The following is a 14,024-nucleotide window of genomic DNA, read 5'->3' as shown; positions in this document are numbered from 1 at the left end:
TTATTATACTTTTTCAGGGTCCACTGATGGGGGAAGTAGTAGGTCTTAGATAGATTCCTTTGGCACTCATAATTTCATCATGCTTTAATATTGGCCTTTAAAGTGAGGAAGGATTGTTTTTTATTGGGACTTGCAATATCCTTCAGATCTTTTTCCATTTATCTTAATAGTGCCCATGTTCTTCCCTCAAATCTCCTTCATGGAGCAGAAATCAGATGAAGAACAAAGATGTCAATTAGATTACTTAGGCTAGTTGTGTCTTTGGGGAAATAAAACAGTATTTCCCTTTGGTTCTTATAGGTAATTCTTTTTTACTGTAAAAGGTTGCAGAAGGTATCTAGAACCAGAGAAAATAAAACAAAGAGGCAGTTTGTCTTGCTTTACTTCATTTCATTCAACTCATTTTGTCATCTATGAGATAAGATATAAATTAAGTACCAATGTCATGGAAAGTACTTAAATGTTCACATTTATCTGAGACAAAGTTAACAAAGTATACTGTAAAAATTGTCTGATGGCTACATAACTACAATGGTCGCTAAAGTAAGTTATATACTCAATATTATTGGCATTACATAAATTATTTTATTTCATAATAAAGTTTTTAAAATGGATCAGTTCAGTTCAGTCGCTCAGTCGTGTCTGACTCTTTGCGACCCCATGAATCGCAGCACGCCAGGCCTCCCTGTCCATCACCATCTCCTGGAGTACACTCAGACTCACGTCCATTGAGTCTGTGATGCCATCCAGCCATCTCATCCTCTACCATCCCCTTCTCCTCCTGCCCCCAATCCCTCCCAGCATCAGAGTCTTTTAATATGAGTCAACTCTTCGCATGAGGTGGCCAAAGTACTGAAGTTTCAGCTTTAGCATCATTTCTTCCAAAGAAATCCCAGAGCTGATCTCCTTCAGAATGGACTGGTTGGATCTCCTTGCAGTCCAAGGGACTCTCAAGAGTCTTCTCCAACACCACGGTTGAAAGGCATCAATTCTTCAGCAGTCAGCCTCTTCACAGTCCAACTCTCATGTCCATACATGACAACAGGAAAATGGATATTAAAATATAAATCATGGGATTCCTAGGTGAGGCGAGTGGTTAAGAATCCAGCTGCTAATGCAAGAGACATCAGTTTGATCTCTGGGTCAAGAAGATCCCCTGAAGGAGGGCACAGAAACCCACTCTACTATTCTTGCCTGTAGAATCCCATGGACAGAGGAGCCTGGTGGGCTACAGTCCATGGGGTCACAGAGTCAGATATGACTGAATCAACTTAGCATACAAATCATAGAAAAGAATAAAATTAGCCTTGACAGTATTAAATGACTTGGCAAGGCTTACACAGATAAATTTTCAACCTGAAGTTTAAATCTACAAAGCTTGTTTAGGAAACATGTGTTCTTTTATATATTTATCTTACCTGTATTTATGACAAGATAAGTCAACATCTATATACACATAAGCATGCATGTATGACATGACAAGTCATAATATAAAGAGTATCTATTGCAATAATGTCCTTCTTTATGCTACTGCATAAGTTGATTATCTTGTTTGGAATATAAAATTCTAATATATTTTTTAAAAGCAAGAAGAATACAGTAAAGTAAAGTTTTTGTAATTTCATACTTACCATAAAATAATGACATTACTCTTGAATGGGAAATAAGGTTCAGTCTCTTCATCTTGAGGATATGTTTTGACACCAATATATTTAAATGATTTGTTTAGTTTCAAATGTTTAACTGTGATACATAATTGCTAGTTTTCTAGTTTCAAATTAATATTAGGCCATTTTATCTATTTTTTACATTAAAATAAACTATGATTTATTATGTTTTATTGGGAATATTAAATTACAGATGGACCAGTTATAACTAAGTTCATAGTTGAGTGCACACCTTATACAGCAATGGAATAAAAGACAAATAATATTACTATGAGGAGAATATTTAACTCCAGACTAAATAGTCATAAAGAATCATTTATCAGTAGTAAAGGCACAATACCAACATAGAACAGAGCTATGAACTAAGATATAGGTAAATGAGCACACCCTTATATTAATATTTATATGTGCACATCATCCTAGATAGCTTCCAAATAAAGGATGAGTATGTGCTTATAAACTTAGTAAAGGATAAAAGTGATAAAGAAAGGGGTAGGATAATTTATGTTATTTTGCATTTTAAATAACATTAATTAAAACATGCTTTATAGCTAGTACAAAGGTTTAGAATGAAATAGATGTCAAATTTTTTTATTTTTATTTAAACACAAACATCTGCTTACATTCACTTGAAATCACTTTTCTCAAGTGGCTAAGAAAATGGAAATTGATGTAGAATTGACTTATAAAGAAAATGTCTAAATAAAACAATTGTGGTAAAATAAGGAAGGTATTCTCAGTCGATAAAATACTCCCTAAATATCTCAGTTACATGGGCAAATTAAATGAACTCTTCCACTACTTTAGGGAACAAAGAACTAATTAATACTTTAATCATTAACTGACTTTTAGATGTTTTTAAACTTTTATAATATACTTGATTTTAGCAAACATATTCATCTAAGAACATCATCAACCAATGCAATAAATTATAGCCAGAAAAATAAAAATCATAATAAGATTCAAATCTAATATAAATCATTAGTCCACATGTCCTTAACATTTCACATCAAAAAGTGGTAATGCAAAAAAAAAAAAAAAAAAAAAAAGGGATGAGGCTGTCAATGGCACACTTATGCTTAATTTTACTTATATTTCCTTATATATCTCTGTAAATAATTAGAACATATGTGATATTCAATGACATCTCTATTTCCATTCAAGGTGTATAGTGGTAGGGTTTGCATACCTGCATGCTGCGTGCATGCTAAGTTGCTTCAGTCATGTACAGCTTTTTGAGATTTTATGGACTGTGGCCAGGAAGGCTCCTCTGACTATGGAATTTTCCAGGCAATAATACTGGTGTGAGGTGTTTAATTTCTTCTCCAGGGGATTTTCCTGACTTAGGGATCAAATCTGCATCTCTTAAGTCTCCTACATTGGCAGGCAGGTTTTTTACCAGGAGGTCTCTATGAAAACAGAGAAAAATAAATTTTAAAATATTTATTTATATTTAAATAAATGCTACTTTGTGTCTTATTTAAGATATGTATCCCTTCTGGGTTCAGTTTAAGATCAGAATAATGCACATATATGAAGGAGAAAAAATTGATAACATCGCTTCCTTTAAGGAGTTACATTCCTAAAAAGTAATTAAGTCATTGTGATATACAAAGGGCAAAAAAGATAACAAAATATTTTAGTAATTCCTCCTTTAGGCATGTGCTTTCACTGTAGATTTTTTACTTCTTGGATTCAAGAACCAAAGTAAACAAACGTTCACTGATTATTATTATTGCTTGCAAAGCTATCATTGAATTTATATCTTATGAAATCTATTTTTAAATATAATTTAAAATATTGATTTTAGTTATTATTAATTCTGGAATACAGTATTCAATTCAAGGAAACCTCAAGATAAATTTGTCTCTGACTTTTGCTACCCATTTGGAAGGAGCTTTATAAATTCATTAGAACTGCCTTAAAAATTATAATGTTTAGATCACTCAAAGAATATACTTGTTTTTCTGTTTGATAGTCAAGGTTCTAAAATTGTATGCCAAATTTTATCTTTATGGTCATATCATAAAGATTTGACAATTTATTGTTGAAACTCTGAAAATTATAATTTATATTATATATTACACATTTTGATAACATATCTTATCATTTTATAATAATTTTTGTTGGTCTAAAATTTTTTTGCTTATAAGTATATTTTATATTTATATAGAAATTTTGTTTTGGTGAAAATATAGTTATGTACACATATGTTTCTTTTTTAATTAAGTAGTTTATCTTAATTAGAGGATACTTAAAATATTGTGGTGGTTTTTGCCTTACAGATATTATTGACATAATAGGTTATACTCAATATATACTCTTGATGAGTTGGAAAATAAGTATATACCTGTGAAATCACTACTACAATCTATGCTGTAAGCATAGCTATTACCTCCAAAGCTGTCCTCCTGTCATCTTTATTATTTTGTGATAAGAACACAGAAAGAGATTACCATTCCATTTGAAAACTCACTTAATGCTGATGAGATCCTTAAAAATCAGATGGAAAAAATGATTTATTCTATGAAAATCAATCAGCCTTGTTCACTTTCAGCTATCCTTGTATGTGCTCAAAAATCTCAAGAACAAAGTAACTATGATGGCAAGGATAGAGGTATTTGCATTCACTCAGCTACATGAATTTTTCTCTCCAAGGCTACACTGACCTCGATAACCAAAAGCAGAGAACCACTGAAGGTCAAAAAGGCTTACTTTCTCAGGGGAGCCATAGATGGCTTTTGGTTTCAAAGAAGATAATTTAAATTGAACATAAAATGTGTATACTTTGCCAAAAGACTTTGATAACCATACCATCTGTTGACTTAGTGAAACTTTTATTTGTATGGTAATTAAAGAGGTGTGAGGCAAGGAACATATTCTACCTCACAGTTCTCAGAAGGAATGAACCAACCTTGCTAGAACTTGATCATGGATTTCTGTTCTCCAGATCCCAGAGATGATAAATCACCATTGTTTTAGCCACCCATTCTAGAGTACTGTGTTACAGGAGCTTTATGAAGTGAATATAGTCAGCAAAGGCATGATGTTGTATACTGCTTTTTTTTTTTTTTTCCTATTTTAATTATGAGTAAAAGGAAATTTAGGAACTCTGAGGAGTTGGTCATTGCCTGTTGATACTGATCAGAATTGCTGCCTTTATAGGCCTCTACCCATACTACAGGAGCTGGAATGTCCTCTTGCCTGAACATTTGCAGTTTAAATTCTGCCATTAAAAGACACTTGTGCAAAAATTTGGAAAATGAAATAGAAGCCAGTTCTGTCCCTGTGGCAGTGGTGACTAAGCACATTGACTTTGACAGATGATAGATGGAAGGTTTGGCTGGTAAATTGTGGACATCCTCTTTAAATTCCACAGCTGGAAGCTGCAGGCAGCTCATCTCATCTCAGTGGGTCCTAGTGATATGTGCACCTTGATTTCTTGAACAGGATTTATGAATTCTTTGATCTTCTCACCTCAACATTTCTGGTATCATTTTAATTCCCTGTATTATATCCCTGGCAGAATGAAATAACTAAAGCTGTCTGTTTTCTAAATCAAATGCATGCCCCTTCAAACTTTACAATAAAATAGAATTTAGAAATAGAAATCTTCACATAATCCAAAAATAATGAAAACCTTTACCGAATATTACTATAAAAACAAAATTATATGACCTTTAGGACAAAAGGCTGATTTTATTCCCGAAAAACAAATGCTAATTGATATTCTGCTTATTCTAGTTTCACATTGTACTGTAAAAGCCTGTGAAATGATACATATCATAAAACATTAATGTTACTATCTTGTCAACTATGGGTTGATAGTTCAGAGAACCACATAGAGCTCACTGGCAGGTCTCTATGTCTCCAAAGTGATGCTGACTTATAAATGAGAAATGTTAAAAGAGGTATCTTAGCTGGCTAGAAAATATTTTACATGTTAGATTATTTTATGTGAAACAAACCAAGCCTGCTGTCAAAGTGATTTTATCTTCTAGAAAATTATTCTACACTTTTCCATCACAAAACAGACATTTATTATAGAAGTAAAGTGAATCTAGTGCATAGTTGTCATCAGATAATAACTACTCTTGGGAATTATAGATACTTGTTTAAGTTTAGTGTCTTTTACTGCCTTAAGGATGTGGTTATATTATGACAAACATAGCCCTCATTATTTCTTTTTTAAAAGGGATTATCAGTATAGTATACTAATACTACTAAATTTTATGTTTAAAATTTCCATATAGGAAAATTCTATCTATTCAAACAGTTTTGAATGTTTCCTAAACCCTTTGGTCCTGCTGTAACTGTTATGCATTTCATAGACTGAGCAGCACAGGGACATTCCCTTAGCCAAAATTCTCATTCCTGGCTGCTGTGTTCCATTAACTGCATGATGATATGTTCAAATTTGGGGGGGCACTATGTTCAGGCTGAATCTTTAAATGGTATATATATTCAAGGATTAAAAGTAGCTGCTATTAAAAACTCATTTTCCAGATAATTCCAAATTAGTGATGCTACAATATTCCTGAGTGAGTCAAGATGCTGCTTGTTCAGACCTTCATTAAGTCCATATTCTCTCACAAGCAGGTATTCAATTGTCTTTAGGGTTTTGCATTATTCAGGATAAGTCCAGAGGTTTTCATATTTATAATCAAGGCTGATAGGCTGATTTATTTTAATCTTTGCCACAGAGAGTCCTGTATCAGACTGGTATGCTTAGTGATGTAAAAATAATTAGGTTGCTAATTCAGAAAACATGATGATCAAGTAAGCACAGTGCATGCTTTCTCTCCAAATGACTGCAGTTATAAAACCTAAACAGAGCACATGGGAGAGCTAAGTAAGGACTCTAAAAAAGAAAAGGTAGCAGATAGATTGACAGGATCAGAAATTGAAATATCACTGGTAGAAATGAGTTTCCTATTTTTTTTCCCCTCTGTTATTTCTCAATCTGGTCTCAAGGCAATCTAAAAACTAGAATTGGGCACCAGCACTGCAAGATAGAGAGCCAGGAGAAGCATTGAGTACATATTTAATGCACAAGAAAGGATTCTTCGGGCAAGGACAGCAGAGCCTGTAGGACTTGTAGGGCCTGAAACTGCATTAAGGGAGTTTTGTTAAATTCAAAAGGCTCTTCAATTCAGAAAGCTGTGTTACCAAAAATTAGGGCAAGTGCCTTTGATGTTTTTCTTTCTCTCTTCTCCTGCCACTTGTTAGGATGCAAGTGCAGTTAAGGAAAATTGCATGTTGGTGGAGGAAAGGAGTGAATAGAGTCCCAGTTTTGGAATCAAAGGACCTAAATGAGACTCTATCGATAGATGTACCAGGAAGAAAACAGGGAGGGAAGATCTACTGAAAGTTAACTCTAGGGTGCACCCCTCAGTGATGCATGAGTGAAATTAATCCTAAAATAGCATCAAATACTTTCAAAGCTAAACAAGGAGATAGATGCTGCTCAGTTCCCCCAAATGGCTACTGTTTGGTGCATATGTGGAGCAGGTCAGAATACCACTGCAAAGCCTTTGCAAATTGAACCAATATTAAATCCAAAACTCAAAGAAGGCTGGACAGAATGGGTCAGCTAAACTCAACTGTGTTGATACCTTCTATAACAAAAATAAGAACATTTTCAAGGAAATTAAATTAGGTGTGGGGCAAGTGTGAGAATTCAAACAGATAAGAAGAGGGAGCCTTTGGAAATTGTGGAACTGTTCTGTGTTCTAATTATGATGATGATTACATGAATAACACACTTGTGTAAAAATTCCTAAAGCTATCCTATAATAAAGTCAATTTGACTGTATTGTAATTTTAAAAATAAAATTACATTAATAATTATAATTTTTAATTTGAATGTATTTATTTTAATTGGAGGCTAATTACTTTACAATATTGCATTAGTTTTGCCATACATTAACATGAATCCACCATAGGTGTACATGTGTTCCTCACCCTGAGCCCCTCTCTCACCTCCCTCCCCATCCCATCCCTCTGGGTCATCCCAGTGCACCAGCCCCGAGCACCCTGTATCATGCATCGAACCTGGACTGGCAATTCATTTCACATTTGATAATTGACAAGTTTCAATGCCATTCTCCCATATCATCCCACCCTCGCCCTTTCCCACAGAGTCCAAAAGACTGTTCTATACATCTGTGTCTCTTTTGTTGTCTCACATACAAGGTTATCTTTACCATCTTTTTAAATTCCATATATATGTGCTAGTATACTGTATTGGTGTTTTTCTTACAGGCTTACTTCACTTTGTATAATAGGCTCCAGTTTTATCTACCTCAAAAAAACTGATTAAAATGTATTCTTATTAATGGATGAGTAATACTCCATTGTGTATATGTACCACAGATTAATTTTAAGTGATAATATCAATTTATTATGTAAATATCCTGTTGTTCCATCACTAAGTCCTGTTCAACTCTTTGTGACTCCATGGACTGCAGCACAACAAGCTTACATGTCCTTCACTAGCTCCCTGAGTCTGCTAAAATTCATGTTGATTGAGTCGGTGATGCCATCCAACCATCTCATCCTCTGCAAGCCCCTTCTCCTCCTGTCTTCAGTCTTTCCTGGCCTCAGGGTCTTTTCCAACAAGTCAACTCTTTGCATCAGGAGGCAAAAGTATTAGAGCTTCAATTTCAGCATCAGTCCTTCCAGTGAATATTCAGGGTTGATTTTTTTTTTTAATTTTTTTAGGATTGCCTTGTTTGATCTCTTTGCTGTCCATGGGACTCTCAAGAATTTTCTCCATCACTATAGCTCAAAGGTATCAATTCTTTGGCATTCAGCCTTCTTTATGGTCCAACTCTCACATCCATACATGACTGCTGGAAAAACCATAGCTTTGACTATACACACCTTTGTCGGCAAAGTGATGTCTCAGCTTTCTATATACTGTCTAGGTTTGTCATAGCTTTTCTTCCAAGGAACTTTTCTTCCATAATTAATTTCTTTCAATAAGCTTTTTTTTCGAAGGAGCTTTTAGTTTCATGGCTGCAGTCACCATCCACAGTGATTTTGGAGTCCAAGAAAATAAAATATGCAACTGCTTCCATTGTTTCCCCATCTATTGGCCACAAAGTGATGGCATTGGATGCTATGATCTTTGGTTTTTGAATGTTGAGTTTTAAGCCAGCTTTTCCACTCCCCTATTTCACATTCATCAAGAGGCTCTTTAGTTTCTCTCCAATTTCTGCCATTAGAGTGGTATCATCTGCATATTTTGAGGTTGTTGATATTTCTCCAGGAAATCTTGATTTCAGCTTGTGATTCATCAAGCCTGGCATTTTGCATGATCTACTTGGTATATAAGTTAAATAAGCAGGTAACAATATACAGCCTTGATGTACTCCTTTCCCAGTTTTAACAGGTGGATTCTTTACCACTGAGCCACCTGTCAATCCTAAAGGAAATCAGTCCTGGATATTCATTGGAAAGACTGATTTGAAGCTGAAACTCCAATACTTTGGCCACCTGATGTGATTTTTCATTGGAAAAGACCTTGATGCTGGCAAAGATTGAAGGTGGGAGGAGGGGGAGATGACAGAGGATAAGATGGTTAGATGGCATCACTGAAAGGATGGACATGAGTTTGAGTAGGCTCTCAGAATTGGTGATAGATAGGGAAGCCTGGCATGCTACAGCTCAAGGCGTCTCAAAGAGTCAGACACGACTGAGGAACTGAAATGAACTGAATCATGGAATCCACATAAGTATTCTAAAATTTGTCAATTTCAAATTAATATTTCAGCTAGAGTCTGTTCTATTTCACTCACTTAAGCAGCCAATTATCTGTTTGACATTCTTGGAGTCATGGAACTGGGGTGTTCTACATTTATTTATTTATTTATTTTTTAAATTAATTTATTTATTTATTTTTAATTTTTACTTTACAATTCTGTATTGGTTTTGGCATAGATTGACATGAATCCACCACAGGTGTACATGCGTTCCCAAACATGAACCCCCCTCCCACCCCCCTCCCCACAACATCTCTCTGGGTCATCCCCGCGCGTCAGCCCCAAGCATGTCATATCCTGCATCAGACATAGACTGGCATTTCGATTCTTACGTGATATTATACATGTTTCAATGCCATTCTCCCAAATCATCACACCCTCTCCCTCTCCCTCTGAGTCCAAAAGTCCGCTATACACATCTGTGTCTTTTTTTGCTGTCCTGCATACAGGGTCATCATTGCCATCTTCCTAAATTCCATATATATGTGTTAGTATACTGTATTGGTGTTTTTCTTTCTGGCTCACTTCACTTTGTATAATCGGCTCCAGTTTCATCCATCTCATCAGAACTGATTCAAATGTATTCTTTTTAATGGCTGAGTAATACTCCTGTGTATATGTACCACAGCTTTCTTATCCATTCATCTACTGATGGACATCTAGGTTGTTTCCATGTCATGGCTATTATAAACAGTGCTGCAATGAACATTGGGGTACATGTGTCTCTTTCAATTCTGGTTTCCTCTGTGTGTATGCCCAACAGTGGGATTGCTGGGTCATAAGGCATTTCTATTTGCAATTTTTTAAGGAATCTCCACACTGTTCTCCATAGTGGCTGTACTAGTTTGCATTCCCACCAACAGTGTAGGAGGGTTCCCTTCTCTCCACACCCTCTCCAGCATTTATTGCTTGCAGATTTTTGGATCGCAGACATTCTGACTGGTGTGAAGTGGTACCTCATTGTGGTTTTGATTTGCATTTCTCTAATAATGAGTGATGTTGAGCATCTTTTCATGTGTTTGTTAGCCATCCGTATGTCTTCTTTGGAGAAATGTCTATTTAGTTCTTTGGCCCATTTTTTGATTGGGTCGTTTATTTTTCTGGAATTGAGCTGCAGGAGTTGCTTGTATATTTTTGAGATTAGTTGTTTGTCAGTTGCTTCATTTGCTATTATTTTCTCCCATTCGGAAGGCTGTCTTTTCACTTTGCTTATATTTTCCTTTGTTGTGCAGAAACTTTTAATTTTAATTAGGTCCCATTTGTTTATTTTTGCTTTTATTTCCAGAATTCTGGGAGGTGGATCATAGAGGATCCTGCTGTGGTTTATGTCGGAGAGTGTTTTGCCTATGTTCTCCTCTAAGAGTTTTATAGTTTCTGGTCTTACATTTAGATCTTTAATCCATTTTGAGTTTATCTTTGTGTGCGGTGTTAGAAAGTGATCTAGTTTCATTCTTTTACAAGTGGTTGACCAGTTTTCCCAGCACCACTTGTTAAAGAGATTGTCTTTACTCCATTGTATATTCTGGCCTCCTTTGTCAAAGATAAGGTGTCCATAGGTGTGTGGATTTATCTCTGGGCTTTCTATTTTGTTCCATTGATCTATATGTCTGTCTTTGTGCCAATACCATACTGTCTTGATGACTGTGGCTTTGTAGTAGAGCCTGAAGTCAGGCAAATTGATTCCTCCAGTTCCATTCTTCTTTCTCAAGATTGCTTTGGCTATTCGTGGTTTTTTGTGTTTCCATACAAATCTTGAAATTATTTGTTCTAGTTCTGTGAAAAATATCGCCGGTATCTTGATAGGGATTGCATTGAATTTGTAAATTGCTTTGGGTAATATACTCATTTTCACTATATTGATTCTTCCGATCCATGAGCATGGTATATTTCTCCATCTATTAGTGTCCTCTTTGATTTCTTTCATCAGTGTTTTATAGTTTTCTGTATATAGGTCTTTAGTTTCTTTAGGTAGATATATTCCTAAGTATTTTATTCTTTTGGTTGCAATGGTGAATGGAATTGTTTCCTTAATTTCTTCTTCTACTTTCTCATTATTAGTGTATAGGAATGCAAGGGATTTCTGTGTGTTGATTTTATATCCTGCAACTTTACTATATTCATTAATTAGCTCTAGTAATTTTCTGGTAGAGTCTTTAGTGTTTTCTATGTAGAGGATCATGTCATCTGCAAACAGTGAGAGTTTTACTTCTTCTTTTCCAATTTGGATTCCTTTTATTTCTTTTTCTGCTCTGATTGCTGTGGCCAAAACTTCCAGAACTATGTTGAATAGTAGTGGTGAAAGTGGGCACCCTTGTCTTGTTCCTGACTTAAGGGGAAATGCTTTCAATTTTTCACCATTGAGGATAATGTTTGCTGTGGGTTTGTCATATATAGCTTTTATTATATTGAGGTATGTTCCTTCTATTCCTGCTTTCTGGAGAGTTTTTATCATAAATGGATGTTGAATTTTGTCAAAGGCCTTCTCTGCATCTATTGAGATAATCATAACATGAAGTCTTAACTCTTAATCTATGTTTCCCATTTATAATTCATTCCCTTTTTCTCCAATTCTGTAAAGAGCAGTACCAACTGCCCACTTCCACATTGGAGAAAGAGTGACTGCATCTTGGCATGTAGATCTTTCATCTCCCAATGAATCAAAAGCTATATGTCCATAGTTCTAACTTCAGTGCACATACATATGCACAGGTGCACACACATACATGGACATATATACACATATTTAATTCTAATTCTTTTCCACCAATAGTTGTTTTTTTTCTTAATGACCTATAGCTCTTGCTTGGTACTCTCTAACGGATGTTTGCATTTTTGTTTTTTTTTTACCTCATCTCTCATTCTTTTTATATTTATTTTTAAGCAACAGGCTGATTACTATTTTCATATTTTACTTGGATATTAGTACCATACCACTTGACATCTTTCAGTAAATTTGTATTGGATTTATAATAAAATGCAAAATAATTAAGGGCAATGAGTCCTTATATGATCTGGCTTCTGCAAGCTTCATGAGGCTCATTTGGTGCAATTCTCTTGGTTGCTACTTACTAGGCTTTTTCTATAGTTTCTTTCTTTCATTGTCCTGATTAAGGGAAGCTTTTGCTCTCTCTTTATTAACCTTGGAGCCCTTATCATGATGATCCCTTTCCCTATAGTACCTTCACTTCCTTCTTTGCCTTGACTATCTAAGAACTATTCATCAGCTATATCTTTGCCTTAACAGGATTTTCTGGAGTGTTAAACTACATTTTATAGAGAAGTAGAAGAGAGAACTCTGGAAAAAAAGCAACTAATTATTTTCTTTCATGCTTATCAGTTACTCCCTTCAGAGCATTATATATTGATACATAATGTTGTGGATTTTTACTCATCTTTAGTATTAGCGGCCAGTCAGTTCCAATAAGACAGTAATCACAAACTCCATTTGACTAGAGTTTTAGCCTTCAATCATCTGCATATAATAGGCCTTTAATATTAAAATTAATTAATGGTGTATTTTAGATATCTGTTTACTTTTTATACTTTTTTTCAAGTATTAGTACATGTTTTTTGGGTAAGTCAGGAGTATAGTATATTTTGTCATTTACTTAAACTAATTTGTTGAATATAATTGATATTACAATAAATTAATACATGTTTTTAAATATGTTAAGGCTTTGACAATAACAGAACTGCTGAGTGTCCATATCAATTTACAGTGAGTAAATGGTCATGTGCCTGCAGTTTACTTTAAACAAAATAATAAACTTAGTTGTGATATAAAAATGCTCTTAAATATGAATAATTCAACAGTAAATATCTCATGTTTGATTCTATATATCCATGTTTATTTTAAAATTGTGTATATTCCATGCCATAATGACACCTGGTATAAAAATAATCTAAAAAAACTGTTTCAAGTTCAAACTTAAAAATTAACTCTATCATGTGTTAATCAGAAAGGATTGTATATTAATGAGGATAGTATGTTTTAAGTGCTATAAATCCAGCTTCAACTACATCAAACAAGTAGAGCATTTAATGGCACATGTTACTAAAACATTTAGAATTAAGGCATATGAATGGAAAATTAAAACTTTCCAGGCTTTTGGATTATTCTAACCAGTTCAAGTCTTTCATCTCCCAAGCTGTGTCATTCTGCCAAAGTCAGTTTTATCTAAGAATTGGCCCTTACTCATTACAAGGTTTTAATTAGTAAGGTGACATTCTCTCTTTGCTTATCCATGAGGAAAAAGGGAGAGACAGGGAGAGTGAAGGAGGGAAAGAAGGAATTGGGAAAGGAGGAAGAGGAAGGCAGGGAGAGATTTCAAATCAATAATGACACTAATATATTATCATCATCATAAAATACCTAGGATTCACTGTGATGGGACCAAATTAAGATTGACTTACAAGCACGGTAAGTTGCTTCAATCGTGTCCAACTCATTGTGACCCTATGGACTGTAGACTGCCAGGCTCTTCTGTCCATGGAATTCTCCAAGCAAGAATACTAGAGTAGGTAGCTATTCCCTTCTCCAACACTAACACTTATCCTTACCTAAACTAATCACTGTGCTTCATAGGAAAAC

This window comes from Oryx dammah, unplaced genomic scaffold, assembly GCF_014754425.2.
Source record: "Oryx dammah isolate SB20612 unplaced genomic scaffold, SCBI_Odam_1.1 HiC_scaffold_24, whole genome shotgun sequence".
Lineage (NCBI taxonomy): Eukaryota > Metazoa > Chordata > Mammalia > Artiodactyla > Bovidae > Oryx > Oryx dammah.
Note: the sequence above shows the minus strand (reverse complement) of the source record.